The 25,664-nt window shown below is 41.0% G+C and overlaps 1 long non-coding RNA gene across 2 annotated transcripts in view; it reads right to left on the bottom strand.

Annotated features, from left to right (window-relative positions):
* LOC127467144 (uncharacterized) overlaps window positions 1-22,497 on the bottom strand; it is a 28,403-nt gene extending 5,906 nt beyond the window's left edge. The window contains exons 1-3 of one of the 2 annotated variants that reach the window (XR_007902984.1): window positions 22,164-22,497; window positions 5,462-5,600; window positions 536-641 (exon numbers count right to left, since the gene is read on the bottom strand). This is a non-coding gene — a long non-coding RNA (uncharacterized LOC127467144). Of the gene's footprint in view, window positions 1-535; window positions 642-4,174; window positions 4,725-5,461; window positions 5,601-22,163 lie in introns of those variants that run through there. The other variant, XR_007902985.1, reaches the window with a different exon arrangement.
* Between the last annotated feature and the right edge of the window lie 3,167 nt (window positions 22,498-25,664).

Raw genomic sequence — 25,664 nt, 5'->3', positions numbered from 1 at the left:
GGAGGGATATGACTGATAAAAATCTCTGCAAAAAATCCTGGCCATTTTAGCAGGCATGACATGTCAGGTTATGATCCCTCCTGTTGGTACATTGCAAAGGGGAAAAAGGCACGCACGCATCTCTGAGAGCATTTGTCCCTCTAATCTTGTCAGCAAAACCCCTTTTACAACAAACAGGGATACCCCAAAGGGCAGTTCACCCCGTCATAGTATCTAGGAGTAGCAGAGTGAATCGCCCTCTGCAGTGCCCTATCTTAGATGCTGATATGGAAGAAGCCAACACCTGACTTAAAATGACCACATTTCAGTGAGATAAACCCACCCACCCACGTACATAAACATTTAGCTCAGATGGCTGAAGCGTATGGACTGTTGTGTTTATAAGTTCAGTACTCACCATACATCAAAGAAGGCAAGTACAGTTAAAATATACAGAGCAAAAAAGGGATCTTTTTCCTCATGTCACCACCCCTCTCAAGCACCACTACATACAAGTAGCTCAAGTGGCCCCAAGATGTCATAGATTTACTATTACCTCCAGCTAGAGTATTAAATCAGCAGCCATGCCTCTGAAGTGAAGGTTGGCCATCACTCAGAAAGCTTCTGATGAGTTGCTAGTTGCTTCTAAATCAACAGCTTCCCTACAGAAAAAGAAACTCTCTTAGGAACAAGCAACTCCCTTGTCAGTTGATGTTCAACCAGCACACAAACAGATGTTAATGACTTCCAAAAGGGAGAAAGGTCAAACTCAAAAATCCTGTAAATTTCCTGACCTAAAGGAGACCAGTTTCATCATGGTTGAGAATGGAATCACCATTAACCTCCCAAAATAGTGATTATTGTCACATTTAGCACTGGTAATGAGACATATCGTTTCATCTGGTTCTATTTCTTTGTATAAAGCATGATTGTCTGTGTGTGTGTTGCAGGAAATGACTTATTTATTGAGCAGATTGCAATATGAACTGGAGTGCAATATGCAGAGTATGACTTCACCATGTGGGAAAGCATTTTACCCTAAGAGATGTTAATGACTTGCTGGCAGTTCATCCCGGTCATTATCAGAGATATCTGTTTGCTACCAGGATGGGAAAGGATGGCCCCTGCCTACCAAAAAAGTCATCAACATTCCTAGACAGCTGAAGGCAGACACTAACCTTGGGGCAGCAGTGTGGAAAATGTTTCCAGAATAAATTGATACTGATAATCCCAGGAGTGAGAAGTGACTTGAAGAGAAGCCAAGGGGACCCCAAGGAAGGGGAAGTAAATGAACTGAGGTTTTCTGTCGGGAAAGGGTATTAAAGACATGAATCTTGGGGGAAAAGTGGGTCCTTTGATATGGCTCATTAGGTGACAGTGAAAGAAGTTGTTCTTGGAGCTGATTTGCTGGTAAGCAAATAAGTGCTTGTGCTTTTGTCTTCTTTCCCTGTATCTAGATCCTTTCAGGGTGTTGTTTGCATTTAGGCTCTGTAAATAGGCACAAGAGTCTGCTATGTGTTAGATTGGTGTTAAGGATGATGAGAATGTGTCTGAGGCACCTGGCAGACAGCAAAACTATTCTCTGTTGTGTGGCTGTTGCAATCCTTAACCTTAAACACTAGTACCCCAGCTGTTTGCTGAAATTCATTTCTGCGGGCATTCAGATGATTAAAAAGGGCTTCCTCACACAAATGCAGAGGCTATATATTTAGGAACATGAATGAGGAGGATCTGTTTGGAGCTTTCCAGTGACCTGTATTAACTGGGAAAGAGCATAACTCTCCAGCAAAAGAGTAAGAGAGGGTCCACACCCCCAGGGTTTTAATAACAGACACATGTTGGCAAATGACATTGTATTTCAAGTATCGAAACTCTAATGAAATGACTAATAATGTAAAAATGGAAGAGTGGCTGATTTTCTTTCTTTATAGCAATTTTACTTACAAGAATTCTGCATGTTGCCATGGTTTAGCTCATCATGTGTATGACAATATCTTTAAGGTGGTCTTGACTTCCTAAGTCTGTACGAATGTCTCTAAATAACTCTCATTTGCAGACATAATGAGTGCATACAGCTCACACGGAAATACCTCTGAAAAAATACTACTGTTCGTACCTGTGCTGTGAGTTTGTGCCTGCACGCAGGATGATATTACACTGACATCGTGATCCCAGCCAGCCAAAACTTCAAACAAACCCTAGTTCCTTTTCTCCTCTTTTGGCAAGGACACATCAACACATGTCAGATGAAGGTGACCCATGTGATGTAACCACTGACACCCGGATAATGAGTCTGGCTGGAATGGGGTTAACATTCCCCATAGAAGTGCTGTGCTTTGCACTTGTGCCTAGGAGAGTGTTGGTAACCCATCCACGTGTTGGCTGCTGCTGAGCAGCACCCAGACGGCACCAAGGCTGTCTCTCCAACACCCCCAAGGGCTGGTAGGCTGGGGGTGGGCAAGAGGCTGGGAGGGGAGGCAGCCAGGACAGCTGCCCCAGTTGTTCAAAGGGATATTCCATACCATATGACATTACTCTTAACAATAAAGGCTAACAGAAAATGGACTCACTTCATTATTGAAGTGTTTGTCTTCTGAAGCAGCCACTTTGCATACTGGGGCCCTATTTCCCAAGAAGTGTCTGGACATCGCCCGTTGATGGGAAGTAGAGCATCCATCTCCTTTGGTTTTGCTTTGCTTCTGCACACAACATTTGTTTGTTTGTTTGTTTGTTTGTTTCATTTGACTGCCTTAATCTTGACCCATGAGATTTTATGTCTTATTTTCTCCCCATGTTCTGCTGAGGAGGGGGCATGAGAGAACCCCCTGGGCCGACATTTGGCATCCAGGTAAGGTCACCAAGCCACTCTATGGTACATTTAGTCCTGGATAAATGAGTGTAGTATTTGTCATGTTGCCAGACGAGCGACTGGGAACAGTCTGTGTTCAGAAAGGCAACTTGCAGTTCTTTATAAATTAAAGCAAATGCATGGGGGAAAGACCACTTCCGTCCTGTGTTCAGTGGAGCAAGACTATCTATATAGGATTTTATTACTCACTGATTACTTCTCCTCATGACAACAGTATGAGTAGCCACTTGTGCTAAGAAGGCAGCCAGAGGAGTGACTTCAGAGAGTGCCGTTCCCTTCTGCAGACCTCTTCTTGTGACCCCATGGGAATTCTCAAGCACTCACCTATGGCCATGTGTATTTGCCCTGAACAAAAATATGAAGAACATAATGGAATCCATTTCTAGCTCAGTTAAATGGAAACAATGTAAATCTAATACTGTTAGCGGCAGTATTTAGTACAGTGACCTGAAAAGCTAATCCAAATTCATCATTTTCTAATGGGTTGTTCAGGATTTTTTTTTCTTTTTATGATGCAGCTTCTTTAACCCAGATGAATTGTTACATGACAAGAGATGAGAAATTTGCCAACCCCATAGATTAGTGATGTGCAATTAACTGAGTAATTTTAGCATCTTAATGCCTCGGGTCTTTTATTTATACAGAGATGGCGTTTCACTCTTCTTTCCTTGGAGGGAGTTGCATAGAATGCAGCAAACACCTGTAATGATTTTCAATAATTTCAGCTGCTATAAAACCCAAAGTATTCATGGACCTTCAAAATTTTGTTCCAGTGGAATGAAGAACTTAGAAACAAATAACATTAAGGACTACATGTTCTGGGCTCTAAGCTGTGTTTAAGATCTATATTATAGACTCTGTTAGAGTCCTATTGGTCTTATTGGGGATTTTCCTTTTCACTCAATGAGATTGACTCCATATGCCTCATACTCTCTTAGCTATTATCCCAGGCTGGAGGAGTTGCTGCCATAAATATATAGCTGGTGCCTACTTGTGAGGTCCTTGGCTGCCTGGCAGGCCTTCAAAATAAGGAAGGTAAACTAGATGACTGTAGCTTCTTTCTTGCTCTTCTTATGTAACCTTGCCTGTTTGGGTTCCCATGGCAGAGCCACTGATGATTACTGAGTTTTTCTCTAGTACCTCAGTCTTAACAAACACTGAAGGATGCCAGCTGCCTGCCTGTGTGTCTGCAGTGGTGAACCACACCTCAGGCTTTCTGGTGCTTCCTCAACTCCCCAGATCTTTTGTGATTCACGGATACTCATGGAGAGTAAAACCCTAAACATAACAGTGCTTTGGAGAGAGGTGCCTTCAAATTCACATCTGCAAAAAGTTACTGGCAGCAGAAACATTAAAGAAATTCAGCTCTGATCTCAGTCCTCAAGTCTTTGGCTTGCTGTGGTGTGATAAGTCATTTGAACATGTACAGCCTTGGAGTAACTAAGTGGGTATGAGCATGTCTATGGCTCCTGGGCACCTGTTGGTTTCAATGTCAGAGTCAGAAAAGGCTTATTAAAAGACATGACGTAGTCCATTTATTTTAGTCAAGAGTTTTCAGCCATGCAATTTGCCTGTGGGTGACAGGTTATTCTGGACATTTTCTTATTCAGCTTCCGTCTTCTTACGTTGTAGATCACAACCTTATCTTGTTTGTTCAACAGCTCTCCTTCCAGTTCACCCTCCTACACCAGCATAAAGTTGCTTTACTTTTAGATAATTAACCTTTTCTTTTGCCAGCAGTAGATAGAGTACAGGGCTTCATAATTGATGTGCTGTTGTCTCTGACTTCTTTACACACCCGTGGGGGCTTTCAATTGTTGTTAAGAGCTGGAGTCTCGGTTTGAATCCACAACACAGTGCTGCCTTATTATTTACCCTGAGTAGAAATGCAACAGAAATCGATGAAATGAATGATTATTATTACCCAGAACTGACTGGAATTCAGATGCTGAAAGATGTGCCCAAATGAATTTTTAAAGAGGCAGAGGTGCACAGAGACTATGTAACACCAAGTAACACTCAGAAAATAGCTCTCATTAGGAGATGAACATCTGACTGTAATTGAATTTTCAGTACCTAGTTAGCAGAAAAATACAAGAGATTTTATTGACTAAAAAGCTTCTCAGGAGGCATGTTCATTAAAGCAGCACCTAAATATTGAAATAAAAGGCAGTGCCCAAGTCTCCAAGATAAGCAATTCCTAGGAAAATCCTGTCCTGCAAGCCTAATTTCAACAAGCAGGCCTTGGAAATCAGTTTATTGGATATTGGCTGAATAGAACCTTTATCCTGGGGCACAAGGGCTTTTAATCTTCAGATCATTGAGAGCCTGGGCTTTTATGAGAGCTGTAAATAGGGTGTGATTCATGAATGTACATCATCATTTCTTTGTACTCATGAACACTTGGAAAGTCAGCGTGACCTGGGATTGTGTCTGATTTTTCAAGAAACAGGATTCTGTACTATATCAGAGTCTGACATTGCAGGTGTAATGTAATATGGTATGCAGCTATCTTAAGATCTGCTGCTGACTTGGTTCCTTTAATTTGAGTTAACCTGCACTTTGCTCAGAAGTAAACAGTATGTGCAGAAGAGGGAAAGGGAAATCCTTCACCTTGTTCAACCATGGACAGGGGAATTCACAGGCTATCTCTGGATTCCTTTTCAAACTCATCTTCATTCCCAGTCTTCTGGACAAGTACATGACTTTACGGCAGTTGCCAGGACCTCTGGAGTTTGACAAGCCCCATTTGCTGGAAAATGAAGGTGCGATTACGTCAGAGCAAGTTGTTGATGCCCAAGAGACTTAAGTGCAGTCTTTGTTTCTGCTGTGAATGGTCATTCCCTAATGTAGGAAAGAGAGAGAAGATTCTGTTCACTTGGCTGACCCCATAATACAGCTGAGTCCTCACACCTCAACCCTGAACCCAAATGCTCCTTACTCCTTCTCCTTGCCATGCCTCTGCAGAGCGCAAATTTGTCAGCAGCAGCTATGACCCAGTGAAGGTGACAGATTGAAAAACAGGCAACTCTGTGGTTTGTTCTCCATCATCTCCAGGTCTCTTTATCTTCATACCTCCTACCTGCACCAGCCCGATCTCAGTGACAGCACACAGTGGCAGGGAGCAACCATGTTAACGTGAGAGAGGCCTTTGCCTCAGCCTTGGTCTGCACAGCCTGTCTGGACTTTTATTGAGCCATCCAGAGGCACGCCTGCACACACTGAGTAATTGCATTTTGTTGTGGTTGTTGTAAAATACATTGGAAACATGTGTGCCATTAAACTCCTGCATCCCAATCAGTGTCATTTCTTTTGCTGTTTTATTTCAATTTAACAGGTCAAAGGAGACATTTCAGTGAGGAGCTGTGACTGTCTTGTAATTCTCTGTTTTCTTTGATGGGCTGCAGGAATGTGTGTCAGTGTCAGAGCAAACACAGGGCTGCTACAGGTTCAAAGGGAGTATTTCATTCTGGCTAAATCACCCCAAAAGGCAACTCAGGGTAGCCTTCCCTCCCTCCAGGATGTTTCCAGGTGGCTTGTGAAAAGGGGGTTCATCTTTAGGGGAGCATTTGGTGTCAGTACAATACCTTATAAGAAATATCCATCTTTCTCAGCGGTGCTTTGTGGATATTCTATCTGTCAGAGTCAGATTCCTATAACTACTCATGGGACAAGTTCTCTGCATTGCCCAGGGCTCCTGGCTATCTATCTGGCTATCTCAGTGGGTTATCTCTTTGTTATTGGCAGTGGCACTTAGAGTCTGATTCTGTGTAAAACACCTAGGAGCTACCTGAGGTTTTGCAGGATCAGTCTGTTGTGGACCACCTCGCCTTTATTGAGTTCCTCTTTGTGTACCCCAGCAATTGAGCTGATCAAGGAAAGAAGTCAGGTGTCATTATCTCCCCAGTTCTGATAAAGGATGAGGATTGAGCAGCCCAGTTTTTCTCATAGTTTTCAGCTTTCATTGGCCTGTGTTCACAAAAAGTGTTTAAAATGTTGGTTACACTCTCCCTTCAAATAAGAGAATTCTGTGCCTCTGACAGAAGGTATAAAGTATTTTGTTTATTCAGTGAAAGATAGCAATCACGAGCATTAGGCTGCATTTAAAAGCCTTGGACTTTATTAGGGAAATAGACTTCAGTTTAATAGGAAAGAAAGGGAGAGGTGGAGAGAGTGAAAGGAACAAGAAGGAAATTTCAAAGTAAAATGTTCCAAGACCTCTTATTCATGAGTTTAGTTTTTGCCTGTTAAGCTTAAACAACTTTCCATTAACATTCCTTATTGAGTACTGTGAATGGAAAAAGCAAATAAACACTAGTCTGTGGCCTGATGTGTTGTCAGTAATGCCGTTCATGATTTTTTTTTCTCTGTCAGTGAAAGGGAAGGTGCCATCACCACCACTACTTGACAGCCTGGTCAGACTCTTGGCTGCATCTCTGTGCAACACAGGGAAGAGAAAAGAGCTTTGTTTCACCTCCATGCTGCGGACTGAGGACTGTTATGGGGACTTATAAAATGCACCCCAATGGTTGTGGAAGGAAAGCCTTCTGCCATCATATCCTATGCTACCTTTCCTGAGCTGCTCAAGCTCTGTTTTGCAAAGTCAGTAGGGTTTTCTGGAACCCACCACTTTCATCTGAAGACCTTCACATCTGTAATGAGCAAGGACATCTCTTTAATTTCCAGTCTGCATCTTATTAACCCACTTGTTCTTATGCCAGGATTGACCATAGTAGTTCCTTTCTCTCTTTCATGTTTACCGTCTGCTCCTCCGCACTGGCTTGAAATACATGGACATCAGTTATATCCTCTTTTAAGAGTTCATGCTGAACTAGGTTAAAATCCTCCATACCCTTCTTATAAAATAATGTCTTATCACCATGCTCAGGTCCCTAGAAGGAGTCAGCAGGCTCATATCACTAAATGCTTTACTCTCTTTCTCATAAATATTGGTACTTTTCGTTTCTTGTCTGGGTGTTCATCCTACCACTGACATTGCTTTCTCCATTGCTGTATCTTCCTTTGCCTTGCTTTCCCCTCTCAGTCTGCACAAACTGATGTGTAGGAAAGACACTTCCAGTCTTGCCTTTTCATCTCTTAATTTAAATTTCTTCTTATCAGAAACAATATTTGAAGATGAGTGAAAGAAACTTTCTAACACAGAAAACATGTTTAGGAATATCCTGGATCTGTTTCAGTCTTATCCAGATTCTTGAGATAAAAATTCAGGCATATGAATGTAGGTGTCTTCATGAGCACAAGATGACAAAGGCCCCTTTATGTTTATTGGACAACCAGAGCTTGATTCAGATGCTTACATGTAGGTGTCTGATACAGTTTATGTTGCCAGAGATCATCTAAGATATCTTCACTAAGCTTGCGGATATGACACAGTAACTACAAGAGTGCCACACCTTTCTGGGAAGGCATCTCAAACATAGGTAGACTCCTCAAGGTCATCTCCGTGACTCCAGATGTCTATGCTTCACTAACAGAGTCAGAGCAAAGAGCACAGAGCTATTCAGGTCACCTACACCTGTCTTCCAAATAGCTCTACAGGCTCTGCTGACAGTGGAGTTCAGTATTAAAGAGCAACAGGAGCTGTTGCACTGGAAGTGGCAGGAGCTCTGACACACAGTTCCCATGTTTGTGTGCAAGTTGAAGGCACTCAAATAACTTGCACCTGGGCTGAATGTCAGTGTGTGGGCTTAGCTTAGGCTGAGGGGCTTTGAGGGGGCAATTCAGAGCATCCTAGGTAAGGAATTTCTGCTCTTGAAATCAGATTCTTTCAGTGAGATGGTATTTCTCTGGAGAAGAGAATGAGAAGAGGAGGAAGACAGAGAAGAAAGCAGGAATGGAGCTGTTGTATGGGATCTGGCAAATGGCAAATATTTGTAGAGGAATGGATTATGAGTCAGTTACATTTCAATCAAAAGACAGTATAGGCAAAGTTATGCTGCTTAAGGAAGATTCTTTTATATTTATTTAAAAGGAGAAAGCCTTGATGAGTTGAAGGAGCTAATTAATAAAGACAGCTAATCTCAGGATTTGAATGTGTGTATATGAATTTCAACCAACTATGGAAAATACCTTAAACTTCTATTCCAAGAAAGAAGAGAGAAAAACAAACAGAAAAGGACTGATAATGTAACTGGATGAATAATCCAGGGGTAAAGAAACCTAAAACCAAAGAGGGAACAGAGGGAGAAAAATGGGAAAATGAAAACAAGGAAATTATAAGTTACAGAGGTAAAAGCAAGATTTTGCAAGCTCCAAGTGAACTTAGGAGAAAAGGATGAAACCTTCACTGGTTATGTAAAAATTAAAGAAATAAGGAATTTGAGCATTATAGGATGAACATTAAAGATGTTCTATCTTTGTTTCCAAAACCTAAGTGAATGTGTTGCCTCCATTTTCAAGAATTAAGAGAGAAAGGCAGTGGTTAATGCAAATGATATTATCTCCATGGAGCTCAGGTGCTTATGAATCGAGGAAGAAATAACCTCTATCACTGGACTTTGAAAGAACCAGCAAAAACACTAGGTTTGGTAGCAAAGTTTTTAAATAAAATTCTTAGTTTAGAGGTGATATTACAGAAATAGAGAACAGCAAAGGTAACATCTATGTTTTAGAAATGTGCAAAATGTGACTTAGAAAACCACAAGCTTGTTCGTGTGATCTCAGTCAACCACAGGTCCTTAGAATGAAATAAAAGAATGTGGATAACAGGTAAATGAGAGAAATGCATCACTTGAAAATGGATTACATAGGCAATTATTAGGTGAACTGGAGGAAGGGATTAGCAGAAGAAATGTTATAGAGAACTAGCTAAAGATAAGTCATAAATGGAGCTAGTATTCAAAGTCAAGACATCATAAAGGAGGCACATCTCTCTGATGTGGCTAGTGATTTAAATATTTCTTGCCAATGCAGAGAGAAATCTGAGCATCTGAACAAAATGAGACGTGATTCAAAGTTCAAATAACAAAAGTTTCTGCTTTCCGAGAAGGAGAGAGCTTTTCTGAAAAAAATGACTGAAAGGCCAGCTACTAGAAGCCAACTACAGTGGAGTAGCCATGAGAAAGAAAACTGTAGTCTTGAGAATATCAGTATATCCAACAAAAATAGGAAAGCAAGTATGCCATTTCAGAAGACATTTGTGAAATTTTTCATGCAACATCTCAATTAGGTACAACTAGGATTTTTTTGGTTTTTGGGGTTTTTTTTAGCTTAGTTACAGCAGGTGATCAGGGTGCTTTACACCATGTTAGGTTCGTTTGTTCAGCTAGTGATGGTTTTGCTTACCCCAGTTTTATTCACGTGACTCAGATTCACTCCTTTGTACACACATACCAGTATATACTGTCAGCACTGCCTGGTAGCAGCCTGCTACCTTTTTCCTTCCTCTGCTTTCTACATGATTTTATGTGCCAGATAGCAACTGTGACTTGGTTGGGAAATGGACAAACACATCATATTTGTAACTGCAATGAAAGTTATTTTAAAAGCTTCCCTGCCTCTCCTACTCACTGCATTACAGGGGGAGTGCAGATTACAATGCATCTGAGGCATGCTAGTGACAGGGGGCTGGGCTGGTTCCCACTCACACTTTTGTCCTTCTACTGTTCTTTTGCTTGCCCATTGTATCCTGACACAACACTGCAGGAAAAAACATCCACCTCGGCTGGCTTTGCAGACTGTTTGACTTGATGATATATTTATCATAGATTAAGATTAGTGTGTGAATTTCTGTTAGCTATTCCTGGGTAACTTTGTAGGAAAAACCCAAAGGATGTTTTTTTGAACCTTAAATTGAGACTCTTGTGATCAGACCAGAAATAGCTATGGAATCACTACAGATAAAAATTAATGGCTGGCACAAATTTTGGTGCCAAGGTAAATCACAGCAGATTTATCTGCAGGTTTTTCTGGTATACCAGGCTTCTTAAAACAAAAAACATTAGAATAGAAGCCAAGAGCAAAACTCAGCAAAATTTAGTTACAAGAAACACAGAGCCCACCTGAGAAACAGAGGACAGTCTCTTGGAAGCAGCGATGAGCTCTCATTGCAAGTGTATGGGAAGGAAAGTTAAAAAAGTAGTTCTTGCTTGCATAAACAGGTGAGTGATGAATAAGAAATATGGTTCACCATTGTAAAAGTATATCTGGTGCTGGTAGTCACAACTTCAGCATTGATTTCATTAGGGAAGAGACAATAAAGAAAAAAAAAATAAAAAATTATTCAAGGGCTGGGAAAAATGTCAGATTGAAAGTTTATCAAAGAAAGGACTGGGAAGCGACTGTACTAGAGCATGCAACTAAACAGAGTCAGTAGAAAATGCTTCTATCTCGTTGCAACATGGGATGTGAAGAAACATCTAAGAGAAATGTTCTGAGGTTCCTGACCCCAGTGCCAATGTATATGGGTGAATTGGTGTATATGGTGCACAGGTGGCCCAACTATATAATCTAATGGTTCCTCTTAATCCTAAACTCTGTGAATCTTTGAATTGCAGAGAAAAGACCTTTCTCCGTTCAGGGTTCCTATCCCTCACTGGAAGACAGAGCAAAAGTCCTCTGGAAGACTTTCCACTGGCTTCAGGGGCCACGGGCAAAGGCCACAACATTAGCGGTGATGCACTTCTCTTTAGAGAAGCATCAAATAACAGTAGTGGCCTGAGAAATATCTGTGCTTCCAGGCATGTGAAATTAAGATTTTGAAAGATAGATCAGTGCTGTCTTTCCAATAACAAAGACTTGGAAAACCTCACCCCACTTTTGGCAACCCTTACATATCCTGAGTGGCATGCTGGGACTCTGCTGACAAGACTGTGAGCATCTCTGAGGGCATTAGCTCTTCACATTAATTTTCTAGCACGCAGCTTAGGACCAATCTCTTCTATACATTAACTTTGATTTGCAATTTTGGGGGTTTTTTTGCCAAGGCTTAGCTCACTGCATTGTCATATCCTCAGGTAAAACCATGTGAGTTGTGCTGCTCAGCTGGGGAGATGTGCTTCTCCTCTCGACCCTTGCACAAAGCCCAAAGGTCAAAGCAGTTAGAGCTCCTCACTGAGACTGACTAGCTAATTATCAACTTCAATTTCATGCACTGTTTTTATCCATTTAGCTTCTAACAAAAGACTTTGATGCTGTATTTAACAGAAAAATTCCAGTTCATGCTCACTCGCTTTACAAATCTCATTTGCCATGAGAGAAGAGATGCATTTTTTCAGAGACCTCTCTGTGTTGAGCTGTTACATTCAGTGTAAGGTGCTATAGCAGCAAGAGTACATTGCATCTTTCACCATCAGGGCTTTAGAACAGCCAGGTTCGACTTGCATATGTACCACAGAAAAAGATGAGGATGAGGAAAAACCCAGGTGCAGATTTCTCTGTCCAAGCCCTACACTGCAGGGGGACACGAGCAGTGCGTGAAGGGGCACAGTTCCTGCTGTCTTCAATGGTGGGAGATGTCAGTGGAGGTTACCTTCTGGAGGTCTCTCACTCTCCTCCGCAGCCACTGGGGTTTTAAATTGACATGCCAAATTTAGTCAATTGAACTAGGTATTAAAATTGGTGAATCATGTAAGGACAAGAATAGCAGTTGGAGTCTAGTGCATCCCCACCCCATAAATTACACTAGAATTTCAACAGACTTGCTTCTTGGAAGAGTGTCTTCCTAGGACCATGTATAGGACAGCACAGGGTTAAAAGTGTTTAATCCTAAATGCATCAATGCCTTGTTCCCTGGGTGCACCAAGGGGAGGAAACTTATTCCCTGCAGCACTTTTGTGGATGTGGCCAAGAAATATTATGGATAACCTCTGTCTGACAGTGATCACCAACCAGGCTTGTGACCCTGATTTTCCTCAATTACGTCATCAGGATGATTATTTTTCCCCCATTCTGCCTGAAGACACATTTCAGTTCCAATCTGTCCCAGCTGAAACAGCTCAGTTTGATCTGGCAAAGAACAGCCAGATTGAATGTTTGACTCTGATACTGAGTATCTGAATGAACCCTTTCTTTATGTCTGCAAGCATAATACAGCCTCCTAAATATCATGTTCCTCTACCTTCACAGCACTGCAGAAAAAGCCCTTGCCAACAACATCATCAGCTGATAGTGGGAAAATCTCCTTGTGATTTCATAAAATCAATATGAGGGGGCAGAGAGTCTCCTGCTGTTCTTGGGAGAAGTTCCTTGGGTGCTAGTGCATCTGGAGGCTGAGATGTCCAAATGCTGGTGTGAGGTGGACCTAGGCTTTGGAGGGGCTTGGAGCTGGGTTGATTCTGCACATACAGCAGAATGATATCTTCTCTCTGGTGGGTGGTTCCTTACTGAGGGTTCTTCCCAAAGAAACTTCAAATAGAAAACATCAAGGGTTTGGCCCTTTTTTGTCCCTTCTTGCAACAAAAAAGGGCCAAGTAGCATAGAGAGATCACTATCAAGCCCTCTGTGCTTTCTTAGTTTTTTAACTAAACCACCAGACTTTGGAGGCTTTAGCTAATCCTTCTATTTCAGCATCATTTCAAAGCAAGAGTCCTATGACTTACCTGTGAGCTAAATGCTCAGAAGTGCAATTTTGTTTCCCTTAAAATTCAGACTAAACAGTTTCAAGCCTTCAGAGAATTTACTTCAGCCTTGTCAGGTTCTGAATTAATCATTAAAAAAAAAAGGTCAATAATCTTTACTAAAATGACTGCCCATCCTGGAGAAGTGTTTACTAGGGGCAACTAAAAGCAGAGGAATAATTGCCTTTGGGTAGTACCTCCTCAACAACTCACAGAGTGCCTTTCCCCTCCTGACTGAGTAACACTATTTGAAAGTCTACTGCATTCTCATTTTTCTGTGTATACTACTGGGGAATAAAGGACAAAGGAGAGACAAAGTGCAATGAACTGTTCCTGAAGATGGCTAGAAAACTGCAGTCAACCTGTCTCAGCCCCCCGCCCATCCAGACCAGCAGCAAGGGTTAACAAAATCAGAGTCGACCACAACACTCCTCTGGAGTGGAGTGCCTATGTGCTGCCATTCAGCAGCTGTGCCCCATGAAGGAAAGGTATGAAGCTTTAACTGCAACAAGAAAATCTTCTCTACAAAGAAAACGCAGAAGCAAAAAGGTGAGAGCCTAAACTCTGACACCAATGACTTCAAACCATGTCTCAATAAGGCTGGCAGAATGTCTGGCCAGTATGCTGTTCAGAGGTGATATCAAGTATTGATTTACTTCCAAGAAACCTTATTTAGATTGTTCAAAGTCTTGAAAAAGAAAGAAGGTCTTGAAGTTATCAGCAATTTGACACCAGGCAATAGATAACAAAACCCATCAGTGATTTTGAACTGTTCTAATACACTTTCTTGATATGTTTCTCAGAAAGGGAAAAAAGAAAAAACAAACAAACAACCAAAAAACAGAAGACAATCATCACCAGATATGCTCTTTTAATCTAACTAACCAGCACAGCACACTGGCAGCAACTTGTTCCATTACCTCCTCACATTGATGAGTTATGCTTCACTTATCTGAACAGATCAGCAGATAACCTCTACTTCCAGAGCATCCTTTGGATTTATTTTTTTTTGTGTGTTTTGAATTAGTGGAGCAAATCAAATTTTCTGTAACAGGCCTAGACTCCATTTCTGAAGGAGGACTTTCTGTTCAGACTAACAAGGGTGCATTGTGTCACTGCCTGCTGTAAGGTGCAGAAATGCCCAGTTTATCAGAATATTAAATGCAAGAGCTTGTTGTGGTTTCTCTCTAGCTTACAGAATGTACATTTGCAGTTCTGCAGCTGAACTCCCTTCATCAAACACCTCATTACCTTGGCAAAGTGAAGGGAAATAGCAACTTAAATACTTCAGGAATATACTGGTTATACATTAACCCGTGAGTCTGTAGCTGTAGGTCTCAGGCAAGCACCACAGCATATCTGTTGTTTAATAGAAAATCAAACCAGAAAAAAATATATTCCTGTTGAATTTGAGATGTCTCTCCTTACAGAAATGAGTGTGAGGGAGAAGGAATGATGTTGGTAAGAAATTCAATCTATTTCTATATTGGGGTACCCAAGAGCATTTCTGAGGTGTGTGCTCCCACTCTGTGCTGAAATGAGACACAGGCATATGCTACCCACCCCCTTCAGGGTTTGGTGTCCCCAGTGGGTGTGTGGGCTGGACAAAAGCTCTGACAGTTTGAAAAGTCTCTTATCTGCACTTCCAAAGGAATACGATCCCACAGTATCCCCCATGCTATTCCACTGGCCAATTTAAACAGAGTTTGAGAAATCATGATTTTCTTTCTGGATGAATAAAATCTTTCAGAATGACCTTGCGGAGTTGCTTGTGGATGGTCTATCTTATATAAATTAGTGTGGGTAAATTTTATCTACTTAGCAAGTATGTTTGAAGTCGAAAAAACATTAGAAATTACAGATGGATACTTCAATAAAGGGAAGCACCTATGTATATAGGAGCAATCTTTGGGATCTTGCAAACCAACATGCCATCCCTTGTGAGATTGCCCAAGAAGAGAGAATTAAATTGCAAAATATCACTGTGCAGTGGGGATAATGCATAATCCCTTTAGCATGGGGTGACTAGGAACAGGATACAGGTCTACTGAGGCTTCAGAACTGCTATTTTATCTGTAAAGCCCCCTACCTCAAAGGAATCATTACACAGAAATTCTGCACCTCTCAAAATAGAAAACACTCCAAAATTCATCTGGAAAGCCATTGCTGTTAACATTTTAGCTGTGACAAACAGGGAATGGTTGCCAGCAATCAGATGAGCAGCTGCCCCACCAGATGAAAAAGCTGGATAGAGTGGCAAACTGTGATTTTGTGGCTCATATGCTGTAGCGCTCTGCTGTGTTCAGGACTGATATACCTGCCACATGCATAGGACATAATAGTGCAGTGTGCTGTTGTGTGCAAACTCAGAGCTATTATGCAAGACTTACTTTTCCAGAGAACTGTAAACTCCAGTGAACTGTATATCTTTGTCTGTTGTTGTTTATGTGCCTATTGATTTATCTATCCATCCATCCACCCAAAAGTACTCAAATGTGGTACAAATATTTCCATGTTCCTATTTCCATTCCCCCACGAGAATGGAATTCATTCTGGCATTTCACAAAACTTTTTGTCAGTATCTATAAAGTTAAAAACTTAATTATGCAGAACAGGTAGTTATTTGCAGGTGGCACTCTGTCTACTGATTATGAAGATGGCCAAAAATTACCAACAACTTCCTTTAGGGGTAAAAATTATAACAATTCCACTGGAAAAAAATCACTGCATTTCAAAATGTGTCCTCATTTGTATGTACTTCTAATCACCCATTTAACCAAAGGAGAAAGCTACTGCAGCAAACCATATGGAGGTTTGAACAACAGGAAGGAAAATAGTCTTCTTGTTACAGAAATAGTGGGAATAGGTATAGTTCAAGCCCTTTGTTGCTTCTAGTCTGCCCTATAGCAGATTCTATAGGGATGCAAGGAGCAGAGGAGATCCTCAAAGATACCCAAATCTCACTTTAAGCCTCTTTGAAGTTCCTTCCCAGGGTAGAAACATTTGAGCATCCCAGCAAGTCCTGTCTTTGCCAGTGAGCTTTGAAGACCTGACTTTGAGGGTGCTTAGCCCAGGTTGGTACTCAGGTATAACTCTCACTGAAATGGGACTAAACAGGAGTTAGTGAGGTGATAAGTGAACTGCTGGAGTCAGTTCCTTATTTTCACTAACTCAAAAAGGTATGGGGACATAAAATTAAGGCACTATCAATTGCAAATCATTATGTGAGATCAACACTGAAACTAAGGCAGGCAGACCTAATTGTGCATCATTCAAAGAGAGTGGGCAAAAAAATGTTCTTGATATTTGCAGATATTACATGCTCATACACTTGCATAAAAATTGTCTTAAAGGATATGCAATTATTTTAATAATGTCCCTAAGCTGGATCTGGGCAGGTGCAAGTGGCAAGTTGTATTTCTGCAAGTGCTTCAGATCTTTCAAAATAATACATTGTCAGAATTTGTGATTATCCTGAGAACATCAACTCAGGTGGCATCCTGGCAGATCAGGCCTGAGTAGAATAAAATCTAGTGATGTGGAGGTCAAACAAAGTGGTTAGCAATTTCTACTTGAAGAAAGCAGCCTGTGGAAAGACAGAGGTGTGGGGGTTTTGTTGTTGGTTTGGTTTGGTTTGGTTTGGTTTGGTTTGATTTGGTTTGGTGTGGGGTTTTTTTGTGGTGGTTAAATTACATTTAATCCTTAGCTGGGCTTAATCTGTGTGTGTGGTTTTCCTCAAGAGCAGTTTGTATTATGTAGACTTGACTTCTTTCTTTCTTGTACCTCGTGTGCTTTCCATTTGTACCTATCCTGGGCAGAGTTACAAGATTATGCAAGTAGCAGCACAACTTTTCTTCACTCAACTGGTCTAACTGCAAATGACTGCATGAAATTAAAAGTCAGAAGAGTAAAACCATATATCACATTTTGTTCCCAGTCTTAAAGCTCTGAAGAATAAATAAAAATTATGTTTTCTAAAACCATGACTCTTATCTCAATGGCCCAAGATTAATTTCTGTGTTCTCTTCCTTCCTCCCCTACAGCTTTTTGGGCTCAACTGCCTGAAATGTTTCTTATCTCTCTTCCTAAAATGGGCCATATCTCCTTCCTGCCTCCTCTTTCTCACAAACATTTGCACAGCCATTCCTCTCCATAGCAGAAAGCCCCAGAGGGGTCTCCTCTCATGATGACTGGCAGAAGAATCAAGTTGTTACATTTCTGGTTTGAATTTACTGCTGCCCCTGTTTTGACAATCTCCTGAGGTTCTCTGAGAGAACGATCCACGTGCTATGAGGGGAAGCCCTGAGATAGTGACCAGCCTGTCTGCAGGGAAGTGGTCACCTCACCTATTGTCTGCAGTTGTGCTTTGGCATTTAATGAAAGTGTGCATCAGATCACTGCACACAGGAAGTGCAGGCGTGGCATGACATGGCTGCCTAAAATCTTTTTGGAAAGGCAATCGTGGCAGGCCTGAGAGAAATGTTGCCTCACACCTTGATCTTGCCAGTTCTTTACACACAGTGAGAGCTGCTTCCATTGCAGACCTGGGAGAGCCGCAAGATGGAAAGACATACAAGACTTCTCTGAAGTCAACTACGTGTGGATTGCATTGCAATACAAAAATCTGGGAGTTGTGCTGGGTGCTGCAGTATGCATACTAAGGAAGCCCACTTGTAAACACTCATAACGCCACTGCGTCCAGAGCAGAAAGGAACATGTGCACTGAAACCCTTTATGCCGTGGAAAGGAAGGGAACATAAACAACAGGCTCAGGGCTTGCTTTTGTACGGTTTAGAAGCAGACTTCCTGAATGATAAAGAAAACTGCTGTGGAGTTTACAGTTTGGTTCTGACCTACTCATACCTCCAGGTTCCCAGGAACTTCAGCGGTAATTTGCAGAAAGGACCAGATCCTCTGCCACCGCCCAGGTGGTCATATTGGCATTATGTTAATTAACACATTCGACATTGAGACATTTTTCAATTATCTCTTCTGCCAATGATATAAATACTAAGTCAGAAGTGGAAAGTCACAAAATTAGCTAGGTGGATCCCTTCATTTGAGTATGACCTGTGAATCCCACTCCTGTGAGAAAACACAATATTCTGTAGATGACTGAGAAATAAGGTTATATCAAGTAGTTTTTGTTAAAATCCTTTTAAACTACTGTTAAGATTTGAAACTGAGAAGCCCATTTATATTCATTTCATTTCACCCACTGCTAATTTTATTTATGCTGCAATACTTTCAAATAATATTTAACCAGCATGCAAGTAATAGATGCACAGATGTTAGGTAGGTGGAAGGATAATCTGTGACCCAGAGCAAGCTGTAAACCAGCTCTACCAGTTATAAACAATGTTCTGTGTGTTACAAATCTTTGCCACTTCAAACTCTAGTTAACATGTATGATGATTTAGCCCATAAACCAATTCCACCCTGAGACAAATGCATTTCCTCGGTTAAAGGGTTTCTTAAGGGAATATTTAATGTGTTGTATAACAGTAAAATTCTTTTACTTAGCAAATAATTCCAGATACCCAAAACTGTGTCAAAGCAAGGTTGTACTGGCAATCCCATATCTGCTTCATAGAAACCATATCTCTCTGTTTTTAACTAGATTTTTAGAAAGTAATAATAAGATATTGGAAATGTTCATAAAATAAAAATAGTCAAGCCCTTCTTGGAAAAAAGAAAAAGACTCTGTAGGTAGCTGGACATGTTTTCAGGTATGTGGATGTGTGCCATTTTTTCACAGGAACCAGGGAATGGAACAATGGAAGGGATCTCAAGACATTTTCTAGATTAGGTATTCCTAGACTGTGTGACACTTATCACAGGGGCTATACAAAATCATTTCTAGGATGTTCATGAAGGCAGCTCACCAATTTCTTGTGATAACCTATTTATGAAGACAGTTGCAAAAAGCGCAGTAGAGCTTTCTCGGTGGTGAGAAATCAGAGAGAATGGCACTGGAATCTAACTTTCAATTGGGTGATAAGAGAAGGATAAAAGGCCAGAGGCAACTATCTTCCTCATGACACTATTGTGACACTAGCAGACTCTCCCAAAAATTTCTTCGGAGAGATTTTTTTAAGAACTATTCTCTAACCAGTTCTTAGAAAAGCCAGTCAAGGTAACTGCTGTATTACTTTAACCTTTTTCTTTGCAGTGCCTTTCCTGATGATGCCTTATTCCTTAGGGCTTCATGTAGAAAAGTGTGAGGAAGGGGATTCAAACAGTTTTCTCCACCAGCTGCTCTTGGATTTCATCAATTTCTGTGAGCCACAGAGTGTGGCTGGTTTGGTCTCTGTGCAGTGACAGAAATTGAGGTCTCCTGTTCAGCCCAAGTCATGGCTCTCTCCTGCTCGCCCTCCTCTTTGCCCCAGGTTCCTGTGGGCTCTGCTTCCATCCTGTCACTATAGGATTCAATGCCTATATTTCTCAGGACTGGAAAACTGGTTCATGTCAGTGTGTTCCCCAGAGACCCCTCAATTTACATCTGTGCATAACGATATTTAAATACTTTCATGTGAAACAGCATCTCTGTTCAGTGGTTCTGCTTGCAGAGCAGGTACCAGACAGCGTGACAAGCTTTGTGAAGTCTTTGCCATCGATGTGCAACAACAGCAGCAACCTCAGGCCTTAGAGGGTGTTTTGGGAAACTTCTGGCGTGTTACCTTTGGTCTCAGAAAGCTGTGAGCTGTGATATATGTCCATGTCCAGGACCAACCACCATAAAGACAGACACATCAAGAGATCAAGTTGGTCAAACCAGATAAATTTTTTCTTAACCACCATCTCTTCCTCATTCTGTTCTTCTTGCATTTACAAACTTCTGATTTCCTTTTCTGTTACGTTAGTAACCATCTATGTCTATATTTACTTTAGGAACCAAGTAGTGCCTTTTTCTTCCTTTAAAGAAAACTGGATTGATATTCAAGCCTAAGTCAGGGATTTTTCCTGAATTTATTTTCTTTCAGTGACTTTTAAATATAGGCCTCTGTCCTACTTCCTACTTTGTATCCCCTTTTCATTCTCCAATTCTGATGTTTCCAGTAATTTCTAATTTTTTGCCCTCTTAACATTTTGTGTTGAATTTATGCACACTGAACTGGATTCCATTGGCAGTCCAGCCACATTTCTTAACTACTTTTTGCAGACTGTGTGATATTAATTTATGAACCATAAGCTGAAAACTGTCACACTACCATCTTCTCTCTGTTTTGCTAACAGCAAAATTTGACTCATTTGCACCTAGATTGTGTGTATTGCAAAACAGCATGGGAGCAGAGCTTGTCAGAAAATGCTTGGGGAATCCAGTAATCATATGGAATGGTCTTATTTAAAAAAAAAAAAAAAAAAGCTGTTTCTCATCAGTTTTGGTGCTGTGAAGGTCCTACCCAATTTACGCTGTGCACCCATTATTTTATTCAGACCCACACATTTTCAAAAAGCCCTATTCACAGAAATCCAGAGATGGGAATGCAGAGGTTAGTGCTGGTGCTCCTTGGGATGGAGAGAGGTCAGGGGCAGATCTCTCCATGAGTCAGCCTGCTGGAAATGACAACCAAGCTATTGCCTTGTTCTTCCCATGACACAGCAATCTTGGAGGCAGAAAAGCCAGCATCACTCACAAGCCTGTGTTCACTGTGCCCATCCTCAAGTGGCTGGTGGAGATGAGATTGCTAAACTCAGCAACTGTCTGCTTTTTATCTGCCAAGTGGAAATGGACCCAATTGCTTTTGTGCAGGCAGGCTTTACCTTGACTGTGTCCCTTTAAATCACAGCATGTGCAATTCAGTAAGAACAAAGTATAAGTACAATGAAAGCCGGGAGCTCCTTTCAATATGGAAATGTTTCCCCAAGTGACTCAAATTAAATTTCATAAGAAGAAATCCATAGTTCCATGAAATTTATAGATGCATTATAAAAAAGAAGTATATTGCAGTCTACTTGATTTACTGTTGATTCTTTGGGCAGCACTCAGCAGAGTAAAGGAGGAATGTGATTTGGAAATGCACTGGAGGGGATTCAGCAGTATGCTGGCAGCATCAAGTTTCATCCAATTCGAGGGGACTTTCACTCTGCTTGGATACTGTAACTAACTGGGTTTACTATCAAATTACATTTTGCTGGGTCTCCTGCAAATCTGAGAACTAATGAAAATAAATGCAAATATAGTGACTTTTGCCTCATTTGCGCTCCCATCGAGCCTTCAGCTATTCTGACATAATTTGTTTCTCTTTTACCGTCTCTGTTTTTTATGGGTTGTGTATGGAGACCAAAGCTTCTGTTCTGCAGGAGGACACACAGAGAAACAGTCCATTGGGGAGTAATCCGAAAAGCGCCATGAGTTGGATTTGAAATTAAGCCTTTTGTCTGTGATCAGTTACTGCGTCTTCGCATGCACGTAGGTGAAGCTGACCTTAGGTGTTAGGTCTAAAGAAAGGCTGTGGAAGGTTTGGGGGTATCTGAGCCTTTTGTCAACACCTTGCATTTGAAACCAGGACACCCCCACCTTGGAGTTACAATAGGTTTGCATGTCCTGTGTGCTGGGCACAGCATGGGATGCTGGCACGAGCAGGTTACATAGTAGGTGTTGCTGCCCCATATAGCATAAACTGGATAAGTGGGAGTCTGGGTGACTCTTCCTGCCTACTCTGGTGGACTCATTCAGGAAGAAAAAAAACAAACAACAACAAAACCCCCTTTTCTCCTTCCCAAGAATAACTCACCTTCCATCAGGTACCAGGAGAGAGCCAAAGGAGTCTGACTCTAGTGGTCACACACAAACAGGCTTGCTTAACGTAATGTGCAAAAAACTTGCAAAAACAAACCCTGAAGCCTGTGGCAGAGGTATCAGTAAGCAGACACTTGAAAAGGCTGAGTGCTTGTTAATATTTAACAAGCAAGTCCTCATCTGACTCAGTGGCGTTGTGCTTTGTTTATCTAATCCCTAAATTCTCCAAGGGAAAAAACCCTCTCTTTATTAGCCTATGACAAATAAGTAAAGAGGAGGACCTGGAAGAATCTCACTGAATTTTCTATTTAATAGTAAAGCAGCCTGTGTTGCACAGTCTTCCCTTTATGAGATGAAGCAATATTTTAGATTGATTTAAGCAAATCTTCTTCCCTCAAACAGGATGGTAAAAGAGGTAATATTTGCCTACCCTGAAGTTTGCAAATGGATTTCAGAACTGTCTTCAAATTACCTTTTCTGCCAGACTCATTTGTGGTGGAACTTAGGAACAAGTGAGAAGGCAATGTTTTGAGCCAGACTTAGTTTAATTTTAGACAGAGACTCATAGTTCAAATCTAAGGCCAAACTATGCCTTAAGGGAATATAGCTGTTGGAAATGTGTAGCTTTTCTAGCTACTTTTCAATAACCAGACTTCTAGTCTGTGGAAAATATAGGTTTATCCATTCTCCTGAAAATAATTTTTGTGGAATTTTATGGATTTGTTCTACCAATTTAAGCATCTGGGCAAAGGTACTCTCAGTGTAGGATGACACCAAATCCTTGCTGACCAAGGAAGTTCTTTCAAGCTGAGTTAGACAATGAATCTCAACCAAGTCTACTGGAGTAGGATCCAAAGTGTCTTATTTGGGGCCCAGGTTTTAGGATTTATTTGAAGTCTCGTTTTCATGGCCCAGCTCAGGCAGAGTGAGCATCACAGCTGATCATAGCTCTGTTTCATAAAACCCATGTCAAAAGTGGGACCACAAATGGTCTTGCTTGGAAGCAGTCTGTGCTGTGGGACACATTCCCCTTTGAAGCAGGATGGAACATAGATTCTCCCTCCTGTCAGAGGGACAATCCTCCATTCCTGATATCTGTTCTAATGGGGTTTATAAGAGCCGTTGTACTTAGTGAAGTCAGGAGTGCTATTTTTGGACTATGGTACCTGTAATTTGGTCATATTGATCAACATAACTGGTCTACTCTGGCTTCCAATCAGGAGGCCTGGAGACACACCATCTATAACGCAGCTGATGCCTTTGAGAAAGCACACAGGATCACTCTTGAGGAGAAAAGACAACGCAGAAAGATTTGTGCCTTGCAGAATATACCACCTAAGGAGTCTTTCTGCTGTGCCTTTTGCAGTCGGACGTGCCTATCTCATATTGGCCTTTTTAGCCACCAGTTTGTAACAAAGGTGGGTAGAGCCTTTCCCAAATCTTCGTTTTCAAAGCCTAGCCATGATGATGATGATGATGATGATGATGATGATGATGATGATGACCTGTAATTCTGCTATGTTTCTTTAATACAGAACAGTCATTTCCTTTAAAAGTCCATTCATGGGTTTACAGTCTCACTGCCTATCCATACTTCAGCTAACGGTTTTGTTTTTTTCTTTGTATTCTGACTTTCATCTTTCCTGGTTGCCATGGTGATAGCAATACAAACATCTCCAAAGGATGAGCTGCTTCCCTTGGAAGAAGAATGGCTTACTGTACACATCAGGACTGCAGAAATGTTTAATGAAATTTTGACCACATGGTAAGCTAGTTTGGTGGATCATAAAGCGGAAATCACCATCTGGGTCTAAGGTCGTGTCAGTTACACTGACATTTTATTTTATTCTCTTCCATTCTGAAGACTACATTTTGTTTCTTGTTCAGGCCAACAGGGTTATAAGTTACAAAGATTATCTGGCAATCTAAAGAGCTATTTATAGATTAAATAGAAAATTTACTGCCAAAAGAAGTTTCTCCTCAGATTCAGATCTAGATCAGCTTGATTATATTCTTTAAGAAACATATTTCAGTCCTATATCCTCCTGTTCATGGTGTTTTTTATGTAAGAGATTGAACAAAACATCTCATCCCCTCCACAGAGGACAAAGAGTTGTCAGCACACACCACAAATGCAGTTCTACATCTGATGAAACTGGGAGAAACTGCAAATAACTTGATCAAAGTGTATATAGGAAATGAGTGCCAGAACCCAAAATGGTCCCCTGCATGGGCTGCATGGCATCTGGTCCAGTACTCAGACTGCATGAACACAACTCTCTTTAGCAAATGTGTCATACAGAGTGTTGGTCTCCAAAGCAGCTCTACCAACAAAGAGCTTGCAATGTTCCTGACTGGGAATAGCATCCCAGTAGTGGATGTGTGGTACAGGATGGTACGTAGCAACCTTCCCACCACTGAGTGTCTGCAAGGTTAAAAAATCTCAAACTGTTCTTCAGGGTGGGCTTCTTCTGAGCTTCTGCATTACACTCCTGTGGGAGGGAATTCTTGGAGTACAGTTGAACCTGGAAAAAACCAAAACAGTTTATTGCAAAAAAATATTCAGTTTGGAGTCGGAAGAAAAATCCTTGCAACACAAAGACATGTGGCCTCACCCACTGTAGTCTAGAGATGAACCCAGGGTGGTATTTCTTCTCTTTTTCAACGTGCAAAGATTTAAAGCAATATGCTTTCAAATACCTCTAGCTTCAGTCTCACCTCCTCCCATTCCTGCCCTGTATTCTGGAACTGTAACTGGTGACAAAGACTCGAAAGGAAAACAGAAAGAACAATATTATGCGCATTTGGAAAATGTAGGAATAAATGTTGTTTTAGGGAATCACTTGAGTGACACAATGGAAAAAAGGTCCAGGGTTGTGTGTTCCTGCACTATCTGCCTCCACCCCCAGTGCAAAGGCCCCTGGGCTTCCAATGGAATTAAGTCTACACTTCACGTTGCACAAGTGGTACAGGTCTTGAAGAGATCTTTCTTAACCATGAATATGTCCCAAATCAGCTGTTGCTGTTTAGCAGGAGAGAATTAAGCTTGTCTTGTGACAAATTTGGCAGTAAATATTCTTCATCTATCTTTACTGTTATGATTTATAATTTTATAGTAAATTTAATAGTATTGAATATCATATCAAAGAGAGAAAACATTTTTGGACATATGTGCATGCAACCATAAACTGCATATCATTAATATATTTACTGCCTGTATTACTTTGAGGTAAATATATAGGGTAAAAATGAACATACTATTCAAAGGTTTAAGATGTTTTGAAAATAACTCAAAAAAGATTTCAGTTTTGCATTGAAGTACTTTCAAATTTCCTTGGGAAATTTCATTTGTGAAAATGACAGTTAGAAGACAGCTTTTTTTAATTTACTTGGCAAAAAATTTTAATAGCAGTAGCTGTCCAAACATGCTGCAAAACACCCTTACACAAATATACAACACCTACTGAGGCAACTAAACTTTTGAATTGGTATTTTG

This window comes from Manacus candei, unplaced genomic scaffold (assembly GCF_025592945.1).
Source record: "Manacus candei isolate 608988 ecotype Guabito, Panama unplaced genomic scaffold, ASM2559294v1 h1tg000014l, whole genome shotgun sequence".
Taxonomy (NCBI): domain Eukaryota; kingdom Metazoa; phylum Chordata; class Aves; order Passeriformes; family Pipridae; genus Manacus; species Manacus candei.
Note: the sequence above shows the minus strand (reverse complement) of the source record. Positions and strands in the feature narration are given on the sequence as shown.